The sequence below is a fragment of the Magnolia sinica genome, chromosome 6 (assembly GCF_029962835.1).
Source record: "Magnolia sinica isolate HGM2019 chromosome 6, MsV1, whole genome shotgun sequence".
Taxonomy (NCBI): domain Eukaryota; kingdom Viridiplantae; phylum Streptophyta; class Magnoliopsida; order Magnoliales; family Magnoliaceae; genus Magnolia; species Magnolia sinica.
Genome location: NC_080578.1, coordinates 34,224,880 through 34,246,329, shown reverse-complemented (window position 1 = coordinate 34,246,329; position 21,450 = coordinate 34,224,880). Strand labels below are relative to the sequence as shown.

General features: G+C 36.1%; 1 non-coding gene across 1 annotated transcript; it reads left to right on the top strand.

The window, feature by feature from the left end:
* The first annotated feature begins 17,349 nt into the window (after nucleotides 1-17,349).
* LOC131250370 (small nucleolar RNA R71) lies at nucleotides 17,350-17,456 on the top strand. Its single transcript, XR_009173295.1, has one exon. It is a non-coding gene; the product is annotated as a small nucleolar RNA R71 (small nucleolar RNA).
* The last annotated feature ends 3,994 nt before the right edge of the window (nucleotides 17,457-21,450 follow it).

The following is a 21,450-nucleotide window of genomic DNA, read 5'->3' as shown; positions in this document are numbered from 1 at the left end:
TGACGCATGCTCTTATAATCCAACACTTCCTCACAAGTAACTTCAATGCCTGTTTCGCAAATGCTAACACTCCCTCATCACGCGACTACAACACCAAATTGCAACAACCTAAACTCACGTAATGCAATTGATATGTATGTTTAGCCAAGTAGTTATTAAGTCTTGTTTATCCAGCATATTGGGAAAGTTAGAGTACTTGCATTTTATCATTAGTCTCAACCGGATTACTAGGCTTAGAATGGTCATAACAGCTTCTTGCCTATGTCCCTTAATTTGTTTTGTGTTTGTCACTCCCAATCAAATACATACAATAAGTAAGTTGTTAATAACATTGCTCAATGGATACTACAGGGAGACTCGTCACCCCAGTATAGGCTGACAACATGAACACGATGTCTCATACCACTACACATGACTAATGAGTCTTATGGATAGTATCACTAATGGTTATAAGTAGACTCATTCAATGGGAACTGGGTATCCTAGATTCATTTGGTCATTGTCATATATTGTGAACATATACGATCAGTCGGCCTTTAGATTAATTTAATTGACCTGGGAGAACCCCAGCACAACTAGCGTTGAGTGTAAACATCTCGCGTAGTCCATCTACTATCGGTTGTCTGTGTTCGACATGGGTCGATCGAAAAAGCTAGGGTGGCCGACCTAGCTTTGGCCACCCCTTAATTCGAACGATTTGCCAATTGACCCATCATCATAAGCAAATCTAATCATCCACTAAGGATTAGCTAATTGTTTGACAATCATAATGATATTATGTATAAACTCTAAATTTAACAACTTATTCATTCAGATATTTCATTAAACATGTGAGCATTAATAAGCACATAATAGCATGATTTGCAATTATAATAGAAAAACAGACATGTTATCACACATCGAGCCATTCACAACAAGTAATCATTAACTGAGACCCTCAAGGATTGATAAATGGTAACTTAAGAATAATGATCCGCACCTTAGAGGGTTTCATGTGACCTCATCACGCTTAGGATTAGGGTTTCTAGGGAAAAATACAAATTCCTAATCAAATCAAAAGAAACTTAGGTAAGATTCATATAATCAAACATGAGGTAGTTTAAGTAGGAGGTAGGAAGCATTTATTACCTCCGATCGGGCATAAGGGTAGATTCGATAGAAGAAATTAGTAATAGCTTAGGTTTCGTCGAAGGAATTTCGATGCAAGCAAACACCTATGACCTCACTCTCTTTCTCTATTCCTTTCTTTTTCTCTCTCTCCCTTTCTCTCTTTCTCTTCAATTTCTAGGGTGAATTTGTATAGAAAGAGGGGGCTCCCTATATATGGGGTTTATATAGTGCCATAAGTGGTGCAATTGGCCCCAAGGGCCAAGGTTTTGGTGTATTGATCCTATAGGAGAGTGTTTTCAATGTTGGGGGTCCACTAGAGGGTATATGGGTCGATAAACATTCTAGTATAGTTGGGCCTAATGATGATTTATGCATAGATATAATCAGCCCTCCATTTAGGTGCGTCGATTGACAAGTATGATTAGAAGTTAGTTCGAAGGTCACCGATCATCAATCAAGGCTGTAGCTATAGGGATATGTGCAGGGTATTAACTTAGTTTAGTACCTTAAATTTGGTCACGACCTAATGGTTTGAAAGCCACAACTTTACAAAGATCAGATACAAATAAGTTCTTAATTAATTTCAGAAATATTCACACATCTCATGCATTGGCTTTATGAGTCCAAGTTGAGCGATTCGAGATAAGATCTCAGCTCGATGTCCTGCTAAGACAAATGTCTCTCTATAGTCTTGGATTTAGTGGCTCACTAATGAGCAGTTTAGAGCTTGTTTGGATAATCATGGCATGTCTGGAATGAATAAGGTAGCGAGATTTCTTATATGCAATGATTAGAGTTTGGATTAGCTAAGTTCACAGTGTAGCCTATTTACAATTAGTAGAAATGATGATCCAATACTAATCAGCATAAACCATTGGTTCTTAGGATAAAAGAGTACTTAAGTCAGCTTGGTTTGTTAATTAAAATATGATCTATAGTTGCCTTGACTTTATGTTGGTCTTTATTTAGTTACGGCTATCTTGCTTAGTCAGTGATAGGTTGGATAGATTTGGGGTCCTAGATGAATAAATCATAAGGCTAAACTCAAGGTTTAGGAGATCAGGTAGATTCGTTAGCTTCCTACTATTAATTAATCGTATTTGTGTGGTTCTTTACTAGTAATACCCATGTATAGGATAACATCGAGTATTAAGGGTCAGTAAATGATAATATAAGCTAATTATAGAAAAAATTGAGGATTTTTTAAAATTCAAATAGCAAAAATTTGGGACATCACAAAATGTGTTTAACACATATATTAGGTGGATCCCATGTGATCAATAATTTGGATAATTTGATTATTGGGTATTTGTGTTGAGAATACAAGTGGCCCCCATAAAAGTTGTGATCATTTTAGATACATAAGAGATAGTGCACTTGGACTTTACTACATATCCAGAGTGCTTCAAATAGACATATATTTTAGAGTATTTTAGTGAAGCATGGTCTCTGGTAGAGTTATGAACTCTTACATTGTGGAGACTTTTAGAGGAGTAATTGTAATGGGTTGAACTACTCCAGTTCTCTTTTATGGGTCTTGCTCCTTTCACCAACATGTATTGAAAACCCAAGTTCCTTTGAAGCATTTTCAGAAGGGTATAAGGTGTGGAAAATTAAGGCCCAAACGAAGAATATTTAAGTACAACATTATAATCAATATCAGGTGAAGGAATAGCTTCCCATTCAGGTAATATTTAAGTTTGAGATTATTTTATCTCCATTATTGATGCATAGGGGATCCTACACTCGCAATATTTACTTTAACAATGTGATCATTGGATAGGTCACATTGTTAGAAATTGTAGAGTGTGAAATGTTGTATATTTCTCCCTTACTATGCATTTGTTTTACATGCATAGATGTGTTTAATTGATCTAATTACATATGGTTTGCTATGCCAAGCGATTTGGAGAGCAATGATGAAAAGAATGATTAAAGAGAAGATTTAATGCTCACAGAATAACCAAGTGAAGATTTGGATATTTGGAGTTGACTAATGAAGATTTCAAGTGCCAAAGATTTAAGGAAACTAAGTGCAAAGGAGGGAGAAAAGACTGACTAAATAAAAAAGTTCATCAATAGAATTAACAGACTATTTATCCCACCTAAGGTCGGTTCAGTGTGACTGAATGTGCACAAAATAGTCTAGCAACAAATTGTGATTTTCAAAGTTGATTCGGCTCGACATTTAGTTTGACCAAAGCCATGTTCGGTGCCACCGAAGTACAGTTCGGTGCGACCTACGGGAGACAGAGGCTTCAGACATATATTGGAGAAATTCTACTACAACCGAGAGATAATTCGGTGAGACCAAAGGCTATGGTCAGCTGTAGATGAAGTGTAACAAAAGTACGTAATTTGAAGTCGGTTCCAAGTTAGTGTGAATTATGCTTATTTAAATGGATGTTTTAGGCTTTCTAAAATATGGTAGACGGGATAGAGTAAGGAGTTGCAGAGCTTCTTCGGAGTCCTCCTCCAATCCTTCGATTCTATTCAATTTTTTTGTTCTTCTTTTTGAGTTTTAGTTTAATCATGTCTTTGATTGGCTAATCTCTTAGCTTGGGCTAAGAGGTGAAGCTTATAATTATTCTTAATGTTTAGTTTACTTTTATTAATGTTATTGGGATAATTGTTGAGCAATTCATTGATATTTAGTTTGAATGAAGATTTATTTTTAGTTTATTTTGATCTATTGCCGACTTCGGGCACATTGGATGATTAGAAAAACTAAAAGTATTTTTTTTTGCAAAGGATTAATCTGTAGAATCTATTAATCTATCATATACTCCGAGCATGATAGATACTTTAAATTCCTTGTGATCACTACTTTGATACCTTATGTGGGAACCAATTGAATTGAAGTTTAAATCTGTTTTGATGTATGACTGATGATTTAACTACTCTATTATCTAGCTGGATAGGATAGGACTTCGAATCTAGTTGAGTAATTCAATTGAATCAAGTGAATTAAGTATTAAGATATAGTTAAAAATGGATTCTTGGCGCTCTATTGTTTTATCTTTACTGATTTCCTTTTTAACTATGCCATTGCTCCTTAAAGCAAATTTAAGTAGTTAGCTTAGTTCTAGTTATAGTTATAAATTATTTTTAAAATAGCACAATCATAAGTCCTTATGGGCATGACCTTGGTCTTACCGAGTTATTACTACATTGCAAGCCTGCACTTGGGGTTTTTCACGACCATAAATAGTGTACAATTGCCAAAAACACCAAATTCATGTGGTGGTTCCATGTGATATTGCAGGGAATCAAACCTATCCAAAAGTGAGTCATTGCAATGATAAGACACCCTAAAAACTAGGCCGATATAATAAGAAGGAATGCCCTCTAGTTGAATTTGGAGCTTTAGAGTGTTTTCTATTATTTTCTATAATGTGTCCCAAATGGTTAGATCAGACTGAATTTTGAGCCATTCGACCATCAGGGTGTGGTTCACCTTTTGATAGATTGGATGTGATACACACTATGTGGGTCCCACAAAGTCTTGATAACATATGTTGCTTAGGGTGGTGCTTATGCAACTAGAGGCTGCATGAGCAACAATTTGAGGAAAAGAAATTTACTCGGGGTTCTTGCTTCCAAACTATAACTGCAAGGTGGGTTGTCCAAGTGGGCCATACCCGCTGGAAGATAAAGAAATAGGGTTAGTAGTTTCAAATTGTTCATCTTATTTAGCAACCTTTTAGTATGGCAGTTTCCAAATTGTTCATCTCCTGCAATTGATAGCATTCATGGCTATATTGCTATAAAAGGAGCTATAATACTCATGATGACCAAAACACATCAAAATCTCAAGCAAAAATTTGTAAAGTGTAGAGAGATTGTGAGAGGGAAGTCATATTCCATCACTACCACATGATTTACAGTGTTAATCTTATTTAAAGATGAGTGTTCCTTTAGACCTCTTCTTACGCCAGTGAATGTGGTGTAACTCTCTTTCGGCGATGTGAGACGCATTTAGGAAGATCCAACAGCCAAACATTCATCTTTCGTTGCTGTTGGATATAGGGAATTACTTTGAGTAGCCATTTCCTAACATTGGTATCAGAGCTACAGAGGTGCACCTTCGTTTGACATTTCTTTTAGTTTACAAAACTCTCTCTCTCTCTCTCTCTCATATTTTGTCTATTTTGAAGCTCAATTGAGAAAGGGATGAAATCCCTCATAAAATGAGCATAAAGAGTTTTCTCCATAGCTGTATGTGGCCTGCGGCCATGACTGCCGACTGCAATCATGGTAACGAATGCTCGCTAGTTGCCAACATATTGAGAAAAATAGATAGAGGCAGATTGAGTTTAGTAAACCATCCCATGATCAGATTGTGTTGCGACCAAAGATGGCCGAATTCAACCACGGTAGCTAATTTCAACCAAAGTGGCCGAATTCTACCAAAGTGATTAATTTCGAATAAGATGGGTGAATTCGACCAAAGTGGCCAAATTCGACCAAGATGGACAAATTCAACCAAAGTGGCAGAATTCTACCCAAATTGATGAAGGTTGTTGATTTTGACCAATATGGACATTTTTTTAAATTAAAAATTCTTTAGTAACAATTTTTTTCGAGGGTGGATGAAGATTTGGTATATAGTACATAATGATGTTAATAACTCATATATAAACTAACTAGTGGGAGATGAGTGGAAGCTTTTTAGATCAACATCATTGGCACACAAAATTGATGATGGGGAAACCTCAATCCTAAGCGTGTCTGAGGAGATGATTGTAGGATTTTGTCCTTTCTTTCAATCCAACGATATATAATGGATCAAAGTAACATTATCTTGTGATATTGCAAGCAATGAATGTGATATGCTTAGATTATGGATGTAATAAATTATTTATCTGAATAGTGAAAATGGCATCTAAGAACATTGTAGTCAACTTGAACAAGGGCGAGAAGCTAAATGGGAATAAATATGATATTTGGCACCGTAAAATCCAATATCTTTTGGATGAGTATGGGATTTTGAAAACTGTTGAGAAAACCCCCAGTGCAGGGCTACAATGTGATTTTACTCAGTGAGACGGAGATCGAATTTACATGGACTTATATTTTTGTGTTCTCTAAAATACTTTAGAACTAGAACTAGAATTAAAACTAACTATAGAATTGGATTATAAAAAAAGTATGATTGAAACTAAGATAATTTAAAGGAAAATCAATAGAGCAAAGCTAGAGTGCCAACGATCCACTTATAACCATTCTTAATGTCTAATTCACTTGATTAATTTAGATAACTCATCTGAAATATAAATCTTATCCTATCCAGCCAGATAATAAAGTCATTAAATCATCATTCACAAATCAAAATAGGTTTGAACTTCAATTAATTTAGTTCCCACATAAGTCACTAAATTATTGATCGTAGGGAATTTAAAACATCTATCATGCCCTTATTTTACGATAGATCAATAGATTTTACAAATCAATCCCCTAGTAAAATAAATAAGAAAACACTCTTAGTTTTCTTAAGCATCCAATGTATCCGGAGTCGACAATGGATCAAAGTAAACTAAAAATAAATCTTTATTCAAATCAATATCAATGAATTTTTCAACATTCAAATCAAATACTTGAATGAAAGTACACTAAAACATTAAAAACTACTACAAGCTTCACATCTTAGCTCTAGCTAAAAGATTTAACCAACCATGGACATGATTGAACTAAATTTTATATATATATATAGATAAACCGAAGGATTGGCGATGGAGGACTTCGGATAAGCTCCACAACTCTTTGCTTTTTCTCATCTACCTTAATTCGTACTTAGAATAGCGTAAAACACTCATTTAAATAGGAAAAACTCGCATCTACTTGAAACTAACTTCAAATTTATACACTTTTGTTATGCTGTAGTCGCATCGACAATAGCTTCGATCGCACCGAGCATCCCTTTGGTTGCATCGAACCCACTTTTGGTTACAGCCAAATTTCTCCAAAATAGTCTGAAGTCTCTATCTCACTTAGGTAACACCAAACTTCCCTTCTATAGCCCCGAACCTAGCTTTGTTCAAATATAAGTGTCAAGTCAAATTAGATATGAAAATCACAATTTCTTACTAGACAGTTCTGAGCATATTTGGTCATAATGAACCAACATCAGGTGGGACTGAACAGTCTGTTATTTTTGTTAATGAACTTTGTGATTTTTCTAGTCTACTCTATCTCTTTTGCACTTGGTTTTCTTGGATATTTAGCACTTGAATTCTTCATTAGTAACCTTTAAATCTCCAAATCTTCACTTGATCATTCTTTGAGCATTAAATCTTCTCTTAAATTATTCTTTCCATCTTAACTTTTCAAATCACTCTACATAGGAAAACATATGTAATTAGATCAATTAAGTACATCTATACATATAAAATCAATGCACAATGAGGGAAAATATATAATATTTCACACTCAAGTACTCAACACACCCCCAACCAAAATTTTGCTAGTCCCAAGAAAAACATGCGGAAAACTAATATTCAAAATCCAAATTTCAAACCTTTCTTAGAAAAACAATATTTTGTGTAATCCTATGCATATATAGGTAAAATTAAAAGATACAAGGATTAAATATTATCAGTCTAGAACCTAATATCAATACTAGACTATTAAAATAAATTCTCTTTTAATAATAAATTAATAAAATGCATTTAAACATCAAGTTTCAAATGTGCTCAGTGAATTCCAACTTATAATCCATAAGAGTCATCCTTCTCTACATGATGTTAACTATGATTATTACCTAGAAGTAGCTAGATCAACATGAGTCACTAATTCCGAACCCATCTCCCTTTTAACTTAGTTTTTTGGCCTTTTGGTTATCGACGTCTTTCACACTATTGTCCATTCTTTTTATTTTTCTTTTTTCTCATTTAAGCACCTGCAATAGGTAGCCATTTTCGATTCCACTCTTGTTTTAACTACTCATTTTCTATTTTTCATACCATGGTAGATAAGGATCTCCAGACTTGGCTCCTAATACTCTTGAGTAATCATCAAGTTAAACACTAGGAGTTCAAGTTAACCTTAAAGAATTGAATAAGATGTGAATTGTGAACTAAACTCAATTTATGTTTAAATTTTCCTATCAATCAATTTATTAAAAAACTTTAAAAATCAACTAATTAACTAAACTGTAGACTTTAAAAAATCACTTCATATCTCATCATCTTCCTATACTCAAACACACTTAGGCACACAAAATAACAATCTTCAAAAAGAGTTTTAAAATATGAAAATTAAAATTAAAAAAAAAATTACTAGAAAAATAAGAAAATACTGATCAATTTCATCAAATCTCACCCTCAACCTAAAATGTACTTTCTCCTAAATGTAAAAAGATATACAATGCACCATAACATGAGATAACAAAAATAAAAGAGGAAATAGTAAGAGAGAGTGCTTGAAGAAGATTAATGGAATGAAGTCTCCATCATTTAAAGGGGTTTCTACTAGACAAAACAAACTAGCACAAAACCTAGGTCCCACAGTGATGTTTTTGATAAATCTACTCCATTCATCCTCTCCTTCATCCAATTTAAGGGGTTGAGACCCAAATTGAAGCATATCCAGATATCAGATGGGCGCCAAATTAGTGATTTTGTGGCTGATCTATCTATCGGGCCACTTCTATAATGATTTAAGGGTTAAATTTTGACGTGTATGGTTAATTTAGGTTCTTTAAGCCTCTTATAAAGTTTCGAGCCAAACAGATGGTCGGAACCCTGTGATCTTGCATTTAGGACGATTTTGAGGCCTCTTTATCATTAATCACTAGATTTTCTTAGATCTTTGGCATGTGAATTCTTCAATCTTAGTCCCCTAAGATTCATCCCTTGCCTTGGTGATCTGTGAGCCTCAAATCCCTGCCTTTAGCACCTTTTCAGTCTAATCTCTTAAATTCACCTTGCAACAAAAACATAATTAAAATATAACATTAAACATCATCATGTTCATAAAACTAGGCAATAACTGGGGTCAAATATTACATATTTGACCCTCAACAAAAATCCCTAACCAGCATTTTTCTAGTCCCGAGCAAAGTATGCGAAAAATATTTTAAGAATTACGGGACAGATTCTATAAACTCGAGTGATTTTTGAAAAACAATCCAGATTCTAGAATTCTAAGATTCATGAATGTTGGACATTACTTTCTCCTGGACTCAAGCGCACAATAAATTTCATAGTCAAGTTTAAAGTATTAATCCATTAATTAGAACAATTCTAAATACTGAGTTCCCTGGGTGTATAATTCAACCCTGACTTATCAAAATTAAAGGTCTAATTCTCAATTTTCATGATATCATTGGTAACCAACAAGAGCATTCCAAACATAAACCAAAAATTGCCTTATAGTTCAACCATTTTATTCTTCCAGCTTTTGATTTTTTTCATCAATGGCTTCACATTGTGTCAACCTTTTTAAAGATCTTTAACAGGTAGCCATTTTCGACGACAACTGTTTTTTAGCTAGGTATTCTTCTTCTTCTTCTTCTTCTTATTTTTTCAATGAACATGATGTACAAATTCCCGAGGCTGGCTCCTTCCATGCCTAGTGATTACCAGGCTAACAATTCAATATTGAACTGAAGCTTTAATGTGTAAGCTAGGTGTGACATGTGAAATCATGACTCAATCAATATTTAAAATTTTAAATCATGGATTAACAATTCAAAATTAACTGTGAAATCTAACAGATAGCTGAATCCAAGAGTCGTAAATTACCATATCTTATACTTCTTAAATCAAGACTATCCTTTGAAATCACTCGAATTCATAAGAATTTTCAGAAAAAATTTCACAATTTTTTTTGCTCAAAACTGAGAAAACACTGATTAGGTAACCTAATCTCCCATCCCCAACCTAAAATCTACATTATCCTCAATGTAAAAGATATAAGCATGTAATACACATGAGGTAATGAAATTGAAGGAGAAGTGATGGAAAGATGTACCTAAAGAAGGGATCAAGTGGCTTTTTCTAAAGAGATTTCAGCGTGAAAGTGGGTCAGCACAAGAGTGAAACTAACAAAAAGAAAACTATCCTAGAGCAACTAGAAAGAAAACTATCCTAATGGCATAAAGCCGACTATCCTAAAATGACGAAAAAGTAAACTACCGTAGTCCTATGAAAGCAGTAAACCTACCTAAAGCTCTGTCAGATTAGGAGATCAATCCTAGTACACAGGATCCATCAGAGGTATGGACAAGTCATCTGAATCAAATTTCTCGACAAATGGCTTTAATCGATGTCCATTCACTTTAAACTCATTGTCATTGTCTAGATTCCGAATCTCGACAGCCCCATGAGGATAAACAGTGATAATGGTGAAAGGGCTGGTCTAACGAGATCGAAGCTTATTCGGAAAGAAAAATAACCGAGAATTATACAAAAGGACTTTCTAACTTAGAGTGAATGATTTTTGCGAAATGTGTTAGTCATGAAACGCCTTCATCTTGTCCTTGTAAATTCTCGAGTTCTAGTACACATCGTTCCAGATTTCTTCAAGTTCATTTAACTGAAGTTTGCATAGTGAGCCAGCGTTATCCAGATTGAAATTCAGATTTTTGATTGCCCAGTAGGTTCTATGTTCCAACTCCACAGGTAAGTGGCAAGCTTTTCCATAGTCAAGTCTAAAGTGAAACATTCCAATAGGGGTCTTAAATGCAGTACGGTAAGCCCATAAGGCATCGGTCAATCGGATTGACCAATCCTTATAGTAAAGGTTAACCGTCTTTTCTAAAATATGTTTAATTTTCCTATTAGAAATCTCAGCTTGTGCACTTGTTTGTGGGTGGTATGGAGTGCTCACTTAATGGGAAATACCATATTTCTTCATTAAATTCTCGAATGGCTTACTACAAAAATGTGAGCCTCCATCACTAATGATGGCTCGAGGTGTCCCGAATCGGGAAAGGATGTTCTCTTTTAGGAATTTAATGACCGTGCGATGGTCATTATTCCAGCCCAGAATCACTTCAACCCATTTAGTGACATAGTCTACTGCGAGCAAAATATATAAGTTTGCAAAGGATTGGGGGAATGGTCCAATGAAATCGATGCCCTAGCAATCAAATGCTTTTATGATAAGAATAAGGTTTAAGGGCATCATTTTTTGATGGGACAATGCTTCCAATTTCTAACAATGCTCACAAGCCTTACAAAACTCATGAGTGCCCATGAAAATAGTGGGTCAGTAAAAGCTATACTACAAAATCTTGGACGTGGTCTTTTTAGCAGAAAAGTGACCACCATAGGCCTGAGAATGACAGAAGGAGATGACACTCTAATGCTCATCGTCTGGCACACATCTCCTTAAGATTTGTTCTAGGCAATATTTAAACAAATACGGATCATCCTAGAAGAATTTGCATACCTCGGTGAAAAATTTCTTCTTATCTTGCGCAGTCCAATGTGTCGGTGTGAAACCTGTGCAATATCAGCGAACCAAGGTGAATGGGAGACTTTAAACAATTATTCGTCAAGGAACATATCATTAATATGTGTCGTCTCAAGGGAATCAGAGGGATTAAGGTGAGAAAGATGGTCAGCCACTATGTTCTCTACTCCCTTTTTATCCTTCATTTCTAAATCAAATTCTTGGAGTAGGAGGATCCATCTTATCAGGTGGGGTTTAACATCATTCTTAGAAAGAAGATACTTGAGTGCCGCATGATTTGTGTAAATGATGATCTTGGATCCGATTAAGTATGACATAAATTTGTCCAAAGCGAACACTACAGCTAGGAGTTCCTTTTTTATAGTCGAGTAATTCACTTGGGTAGGATTTAGAGTTCTACTTGCATAATGGATAATGTAGGGCTTCTTTTCTTTTCTTTGCCCTAAAACCGCCCCAAGAGCATAATCAGATGTTTCACACATAAGTTTAAAAGGAAGGCTCCAGTCGGGTGGCTGCATGATAGGTGCAGTGGTCAACATGCCCTTAAGCTTCGTAAAAGCTTCCTAGCATTGCTCGATCCACCCCTATGGTGCATCCTTTTGAAGTAGATTACATAAAGGATGAGAGAGAAGACTAAAGTCCTTTATGAATCTTCTATAAAACCTGGCGTGTCCTAAAAAGGATCGCACTTCTCGTATGTTCTTAGGTGAAGGTAGATGTAATAACCCAAATAAATCTTGACCCTCCAATTTTAACCATTGATCGACGTACCCAATTAGTCCGATATGATCGTCGATCTACAAGATCAATTGGTTTAATCTCAACCATTGATTTGGACATATCCAATCCAACTGTTTATTAACTAATGAATCCAACCATACATTTATCCATCCATCCATCTATCCATACATCCATCCGTCCATCTATTGATCCATCCATCAATCTACATCATCACAACCATAGCTTAATACTGGACACCGTGTATAACAATTTCATTCATGCACATACATGTGGCACACATGAGATACATGGTGCACATGCACACTACATTTCCCACCATGAACACCTATTTCATACACACCTCTTATACGTGTGGCACACATGCACCACATACATCACATGCACCTGATGTCCATACACGTGACACACATAGCACATGTGAAACGTACAATAAAAGGTAAGAGAAACGGTAAGAGAGTAGTACGAGCCACTCTCTCTTACACGTGTTAAATATGGGAATGAAGAGGGTATAAAAGGGAGGTATGAGAGATAGAAAAGAAATTGTAATGTGAGGGTGGAGTGTGGTGTGACATGAGAAAAGTGAGGAGAGAGAGAGAAAGAAAAAAAAAGAAGGAAAGTTGCTATTCATTTACGTTGGAAAGAGGGAGAGAAAGAAGAGAGAGAAAAAGGAAGAAAGAAAAGAGGAGAGAGAAAAAGGAAGAGAGAGGAAGAAAAGAAAAGAAAAAGAAAAAGAAAAGAAAATACTTTTTTAAGAAAAAGTGAGTTTTTCTCTCACTTGATATTTATGAAAACTCTAAATAATTTAATTTAATTCATTTCATTTGTTAATTCAATTGTACTTATAATACAAAATTGCCATCTTGGATGTACTTTTTAATTTGATGTAATTACTTACCCTGCTTCTTAAAATGTTGTTTAAATTATTATTTTTGTTGTCATTGCTTTAATATGATTTCATTGAAGTTTTATAGTCTTATTGTTAATCCTATCTTTAAAAAAATTCATTTATTTGCATTTAGATTTTATTTTGTTAAAAGTTATTGCAAAATCTTGAGTTTATATATATTTTTTATATAGATCTTAAATCGTATAAATCATGTTGCATGCTTATCTTTTTAATCAAGATTTAATAAATCACGTTGCATGTTTATTTTTTACATTGTATTTTAACCATGATCTAATAGATTACGTTGAATGTTTATTTTATTTTTTATGTAAAATTTTAATTATCTACATACAATTTACATTGATTGAAAATTTTATTTTTAGTTTATTAAATCATGTACATCAAGTATTATGGACTGACCGAAGAATAGTAGTCATTGAAGATATTTAGAAATATTTGATTTATGCAATATTAAAATCATGCATCATTAAAATAGTTATGAAACACCAGAAAATAGGTGAGGCGATCAAGTCCTCTGGGTTGAAAATCCCTAAAGCGTAAATAGGTGGGGCGATCAAGACCCTTGGGTTGAAAGTCCCAGAAACCCAACTGATACCTTTTGGAACATTTACCGTACCCTTTGAGTGGGTGAGCATGTCAGGATTGCAAAAGGTTTCCACTATCAGGTTCGGTAAGGTAGTAGTTTGGCCAGCTAACATACAAATGGGTCCCTCACCAAGTGCCCTTTGGATGAGTGAGCATATCATGTAAGTGGTTCCCATTGCCAGGCTAGGTGTTGTATTGGTGCAGGTGTTAGGCAACCGGTGTAAACTAGCCCTGGTGTTAAAAAGAATAAACCGCACATGTTATTATGGAGTATAACATATGTTGATTTCATTTATCTATTTTTCTTTGAATTTACATTGAAACATTTTGTTTATTAAATCTCCTCATTTGTTGTTTTGCCCAAATATGTATTGTATTTTTATACAGTTTTATTCATATTATATGAGATTATTTTGAAACCTGTGTTGAGATTACTCACTAGGCTTCGCAGCTTACTCTGTTGGGATTTTAAAATTTCAGGATCGGGATCACATGGAGGAGCTTAAAGAGATTTTCTTTTATTTATTTTTGTTTCTTTACCATTTTCTAAATAAGTGTAATGAACATTTAGTATGACAATATTACGATGACATGTGTTTGATGATAATCTTGAATAGTCGGAACATGGACATTTTTCTTTAAATAAATGTTTAATTATTAAATTTTTGGATTGTTATATTTTATGAATGAAGTTATTTTGTCAATATATGTGTGGAATATGAAATGTAAACATACAAAACATAAGTCATGCCTGCGGGTATGGAATCGGGGTCGAATATACCCAGGTGCCAGATTTCGGGGCGTGATAGTAGGTTAGAGAGAAGATCAATTTTTGCCTTATTTACCTCGATTCCTTTGGATGAGATGATATGTCCGAGGACAATTCCCTTGCGAACCATGAAATGACAGTTCTCCCAATTGAGTACCAAATTCTTTTCTTCACATCTCTTCAACACACATTTAAGACTCTCTAAGCACTTACTGAAGATGGAACGAAGATAGAAAAATCATCCATGAAGACCTCTAAATATTACCCCACCATGTCAGAGAAAATACTCATCATACATCGCTCAAAGGTGGCAGGAGCATTGTATAGTCTAAATAGCATCCTTCAATAAGCAAAGGTGCCATAGGGACATGTAAACGTGGTCTTTTCCAGATCTTTAGGGGCTATCTCTATCTGATTGTAGCTAGAATACCCGTCAAGAAAATAGTATTATGACTGACCAGCTAGCCTTTCCAAAATTTGATCGATGAAGGGCAAAGGAAAGTGGTCCTTCCTTGTGATGGTATTCAACTTCCTGTAGTCAATGCACATTATCCAACCAGTAGTAACTTTAGTTGGCACGAGTTCACCATTGACATTGTCTATGATGGTGATTCTAGACTTCTTGGGAACCACCTGAGTTGGACCACCCATTGACTATCGGATATAGGGTATATGATATCCACATCCAATAGTTTAAGAACCTTGGCTTTAACCACCTCCTTCATGTTTGGGTTTAGTCTACATTGTCATTGTGAAGTGGTCTTCGCATTATCCTCAAGATAAATGCACTGAGTACAAATTGAAGGGTCAATTCCCTTAAGGTTCGCAATCGTCCATCCAAGGACTCCCTTATGCTCAATGAGAGTAGATATGAGCATACTCTCCTGTTCTTGCTCAAGGTGAGATGAAATCACCACCGGGTATGTCTCATCTTGACCTAAACAAACATATTTTAAATTAGAGGGCAACGGTTTTAGGTCAAGCTTCGGTGCCTTGAGGTTAGACTGCAGAGGCACTTCTTCGGTTTGGGGTAATTCTTGAAATTGTGGCCTCCACTAGTTAACTTTAAGTACCGGGGCAGTATCAAGTATGGCAACCATCTCCCTAATCATGTCATCCTCAAAATCATGGGAGTGGGCCAGGCATGTCTCTAAAGGGTCAGAGGATAAGGTTAGAGGCGTTCTCTCTTCTACAAAAGAGTCAATCATGTTAATGTCGTGGAAATCGTCATCATCCTTTAATCGTTTGCTCGTGTTGAAAAAGATATTTAACTCCAATGTCATAGTCCCGAAGGACATGCTCATGACACCAATCCTACAATTGATGATTGCATTTAAAGCGGCAAGGAATAGGCAACCAAGAATTATGGGAATCTGAGTTCTCATATTACTGATGGGTTTGGTATCCAGGATGATAAAATTTACAGGGTAGTAGAATCCGTGAACCTGGACTAACACATCCTCAATTATCCCTCTCGGTACACGAATAGAGCGATCAGTAAGTTGTAGTGTGGTTAAGGTGGGTTTGAATTCACCCAAACCTAACTGTTTGTAAACTAAGTAAAGAATCAGATTTACGCTCGCTCCTAAATCAAGAAGTTTGTGCTCAATGCGGTAATTCCCAATTACACAAGCAATGGTTGGGCTACCAGGATCTTTGAATTTCTATGGCACATTTTTCTTTAGAATGACACTCACTTTTTCAGTTAAGAATTTTTTTTTTTTGAATATTTTGCCATTTTTTGGTTGTACACAAGTCTTTCAGAAATTTGGCATATGAAGGTATTTGTTTTATAGCATTAAGTAGAGGAATATTGACCTTCACTTGTTTCAATACCTCTAGAATGTCCTGAGAGTTAGAGAGTGGATTTGGTGCAACCAACAATTGGAAAAATGGAGCAATCGGCTTTCCTTGAGGTTCCGGTTCTAATTCTTGTAGGGCATAGCTAGATCCATCCTTGTTGTCCTCTTCTAGTTCCTTAGGATTTTCAGCCCTAACCGGAATGGTTTTGTCAATAGTCTTCCCACTCTTAAGAGTGGTGATAGATTTAACTTGCTCCATCTGATTTGAAGAGCTTGGGTCGCTAATTTCATATTGTGGTTTTAGATTGGGAAAAGGTTGAGCTGGGAGGCCCTCCTTATTCCCAATCACACTTTTAGTATCAAGCCCTTGTATGACCTTTGTGATGTCTTGAAAGGGTTGTAGCATACCTTGATTGAAAAGCTCTTGCTTTTGAAGATGTTTTAGAACCAGGTCCTCTTGAGGTTTCTCTTGATGTGGAATTTAATTGAAGAAACCTTGAGGGGTAGCAGTTTGTCCATTCCTCCAACTGAAGTTTGGATGATTTCTCCAACTAAGATTGAATGTATTGGAGGTAGATCCATTGAAAGGTCTTTGGTAATTGTTCACGGCATTGGATTGCTCATTCAACACTTCTTAAAATGTAGGTATTGTTGGACAATTTTTAGTTGTGTGAATGTTGCAAGCACAAATACCGTAAATAATTTCCTTAGCCTTATCCTTCTTTAATTCCATGGCCTCAAGTTTTCTGGTAAGATTAACCACTTTAGCACCGATATCATCGTCCTCTTTCAGGAGATTCATTCCATCTCTTTCCTTGGATTGAGTTGGCCTAGACATGGTGCTTAGTTTTGGAGAGATGTCCCATGATTGTGTGTTTTCAACAAGCTTCTCAAAGTAGTCCCACACCTCATCGACATCTTTATTCATGAATTCCCCGTTACACATTGTCTCAACTAATTAGCACATGGGAGATGTCAATCCATCATAGAAAAAATTTGTGATGCGCCACATTTCAAAACCATGTTGTGGGCATGAACTGACAAGATCTTTGAACCACTCCCAACATTGGAAGAATGTTTCATCTTCCCTTTGGGCAAAGTTCATGATCGACTTTCTAAGGGTGTTCGTCTTATGATATGAAATTTTTTTTCTTTATGAACTCCCTTGTCATGTCATTCCATCTACCAATAGATCGAGGACGTAGTGAGTGTAACCACGTCTCAGCTTTCTCTTTCAAAGAAAAGGGAAAGAGTTTCAGCCTGACCATGTTGACAAACACGTTAGGAAAGTATAGTGTGGCTATGATCTCATCAAACTCTTTCAGATGTAAATATGGATTTTCTGACTCAAGCCCATCAAATTTTGGAAGGTGTTGGATCACCCCTGGCATGATATCCATGTGTCCCGTGTTTTCTGAAAAACCATGCATGAGGGCGTGCTCACCCCCGCCGGTTGTAAATAATCTCGTAAGGAGGAGGCGGGGGTGCTTAATACACCTCATTCTCATCCTAGACTTCCCCAACCTGAGGTTGAGGTTGTCCCTTTGGTTGATTGGCCAGTTGATTTGCTGCCATAATCTCAATTAACTCTAGGGATCTTGAGTGGTGTCTAGTCCTGCGATGGATAGTCAACCCCTTAACCAATCCTCCTTCAATCAAGAGACATCGAGTGTTGTCACGGATCTACTTGGGTATGAAACACTCGCAGCCCTTAATTCAGATTCTAAACCTGAACCTAAAAGAAAGAAAGGAAATAGAAATTTAGAAAGAAAGAAAAGAAGAGTTGGAAAGATGTTACCAAATCAGAAGTTCCTAAATTAAGATCCTACAAAACTAAACAAAATAAGTCAGTTTCTAAAAATAAAAAGTCTAAAATTAGAGAGTTCCTAAAAATAGAAAGTAAACTAGTTTCTAAAAAGGGAAAATTCCTAAAAAAGGAAAAATAGAAAGTTTCTAAAAACAAATTAGAAAAGTTCTAACCTAAAAATAGAAAGAAAGTTAGTTTCTAAAATTAAAAGAGATCCTAGAATTAGAAAGTTTCTAAAAATATAAAATAAAACCTAATCTAAAAATAGAAGATAGAAAAACTATAAAAATTAGAAAGAGATTACCAATTTAGAAAGTCTATATCAGGGTCCTACAAAATAGGAAAGTCAAGTTAGTTTCTAAAAACAGAAGAACCTAAAATTAGAAAAAACCCTCATCTTAACCTAATTCCAAAACTAATTAATCTAAGAAAAACACAAACGTCAATCCCCGACAACAGTGCCAAAAACTTGTTCACAACCCCAAGTATAGGGTCGTGATGTAGTAATAATCTCAGTAAGACCAAGGTCAAATCCACAGGGACTAAACCTTGTACGTATTCTAAAAGTAACTAGAACTAGAAGAAGATGTAACCTAATTAGGAAAATTTAAGAGAATAATGGTGAAATATTAAACTAAAACTTGTAAAATTCAAAGGTGGAAAAAATAGGGTGCCAAGGATCCACTTGTAGAGATCAGGGAGATCTATGCTTGATTCATTGATGAGGGTCAAATATTGCATATTAGACCCCAGTTATTACTTGATTTTACGAGCATGATACCGTTTAACGCTCTATTTGTGTTTGTGATGCAAAGTGTATTTAGGACCTTGGACTGAAAAAGGGTACTAAAAGCATTAATTTAATACTTAGAAAGTCACCAAGGAAAAGGACGGACCCTAGGGGACCGAGATCAAAGAATTTACACGCCTTAGATTCAAGAAAATCCAGTATGTCACGTTAAAGAGGCCTGAAAATCGTGCAGAATGCAAGATCACAGGGTTCTCACCATCCGTTCGGCTCAAAACTTCATATATGGCATGAGCACCATAAATTAACTGTACACGTCAAATTTCAGCCACTGGATCCTTCTGTAAGTGGCCCAATAGATAGATTAGCCCCTAAAATCCTAATTTGGGGCCCGCCTGATATCCGAATATGCTTCAAATTTGGTCTCAATCCCTTAAAATGGATGAGAAAACAAATGGACAACGTAGATTTTTCATACACATCATTGAGGACCCTACACTGCATCATGTGCACCACACTCATCCGTGCAACGGATGTGCACCAAATCCACCAAGTCGGGTCAGCGTGCGCTAACCCGACTGCCTTTCAAATTTGGATCAGAATTTGAATTCCGCCTACGAAAATGGAGCAGAGCTTGTGGTTCTTCCTGGTGGGACATCATCAGGGACCCTCGTGACGATCTGAACCGTCCATCCAGTTCGAAACTATGGCCCGACTAGGACCATGAAGACTCCACATGTTTATACACATGTGTGCATACACGGGTGGAGGGACAGCAACACGTGTACAGCTGAAAGAAAATAGAAAATCTCTTCATTCACCACTTCTCTAGCCGCAACTAATGGACAGTGTGGATTTCTCAACTGACAATGATCATGGGCCCCACCAATGTCACAGAGTAAGGAGCGTGCGCAGGCTCTACGTCCGTGAAAATCGGCCTCCATGGGTCATTGTATGATCACAATCGAGGTTGAATTTTTGATCCGACCAGTCCAGTCGCTAGCCAAGAAAGTTTTTACCACTCATAAGTGGTCGGATTTGCGAGATTGGGCGATCCTTCCTCCTAGATTCACTTCAAATGCAACCCATCTTTGCATTTTTACTGAACAGAGGTGCGTAGTCTGGCGTTTTCGCGAACCACATTGCGTAAAGAAAGTCGGTTCTACATTCTTCACCGCCATAGCCTACCCAACCAACCTCCTGACAAATATAAAAGAAAGAGAGGAAGAAAGAGAAAGGCATCCAACTGAGAGACGTCTGAGGGGAGAGAGAGAGAGAGAGAGAGAGAGAGAGAGAGAGAGAGAGTTTAAAGATTTTTTTGCTTGTTTTTGCTGTTTTCTTATGATTTTTGACAGTGCTAGCCTAGTCATGTCAGGCTAAACCTCTTAGCTAGGGCTAAGAGGTGAAGCTTGTGGCGTGATGGGAATGATTCTACGGCTTTGATTCATGTTAGACTGAACTAATGTTGATTTTAGTTTGATTATAAGGCATGCTTTTAGTTTTTAATGGTTTGTTGTGACTGAAATTATAATAGATCTGTGATGGCTTTAAGTATTTCCTTTCCATTATTTTGATTGTGAAGTTAAGAAGCCCTGTTGTTCACCATTGCCCCTTGGACATGGTTGGATGATGGAATCCTTCCTAACATTCATACATCTTTCTGATTGGTTATGGATTGGTTTAATTCAATTGTTTACTTTGTCTCATGGGCATGGTTTTGTGATGGAATCTTCTCTAATTTGTATACCTTTCATCTCTTTAAAAATCAGATCAAAGGAAGTTCAGATTGAGTTTTAGTGATATATCTTCCAACTAGATGAAGATGGGACTCGAAGTCCAATTGAGTTCATGAATCAAGCGTAGATCTCCCTGATCTCTACAATTGGATCCTTTGAATCCCTAGTTTCCTACTTTTGAATTCTACAAGTTTTAGAGTAATACTTCACCATTATTCCCTCATATTCGCCTGATCTAGATTTCATCTTATTCTAATTCTAGTTCTGGTTACTTTCAGATTACATACAAGGTTCAGTCCCTGTGGATTCGACCATTATAGATCCATGAAGATGCTTCATACATCAAACAACTAATCTGTATTCTTGACTGGAAAGATCAAGTGCTTCGATCCAAATTTATACCATTTGTAAAGGTTTAGTGGAGTCACCACGGCGAGCAATAGGCTTCTTGGGAACGAGAGGCCAAGATCAAAGAGAAATACCCTCACCTGTTCTCAATGTAGGTATGTGAATTTCGAGGATGAAATTTCTTTTAAGGAGGGTAGAATGTGATAACCCAAATTAATCTTAACTGTCCAATTTTAACCGTTGATCAACATACCAAACTAATCCAATATGACCATTAATCTACATGATCAACCTATCCAATCTCAACCGTTGATTTGAACATATCCAAATCCAACCATCCATTAATTAATAAATTCAACCATGCATCTAACCATCCATCCAAAGAAATACCCATCTAACCGTTCATATGCTGAAAATTGTCAGAACACTTATCATCCATCTAAATTAAACGTCCATCTTGCTGGTCATGTGGCCACCC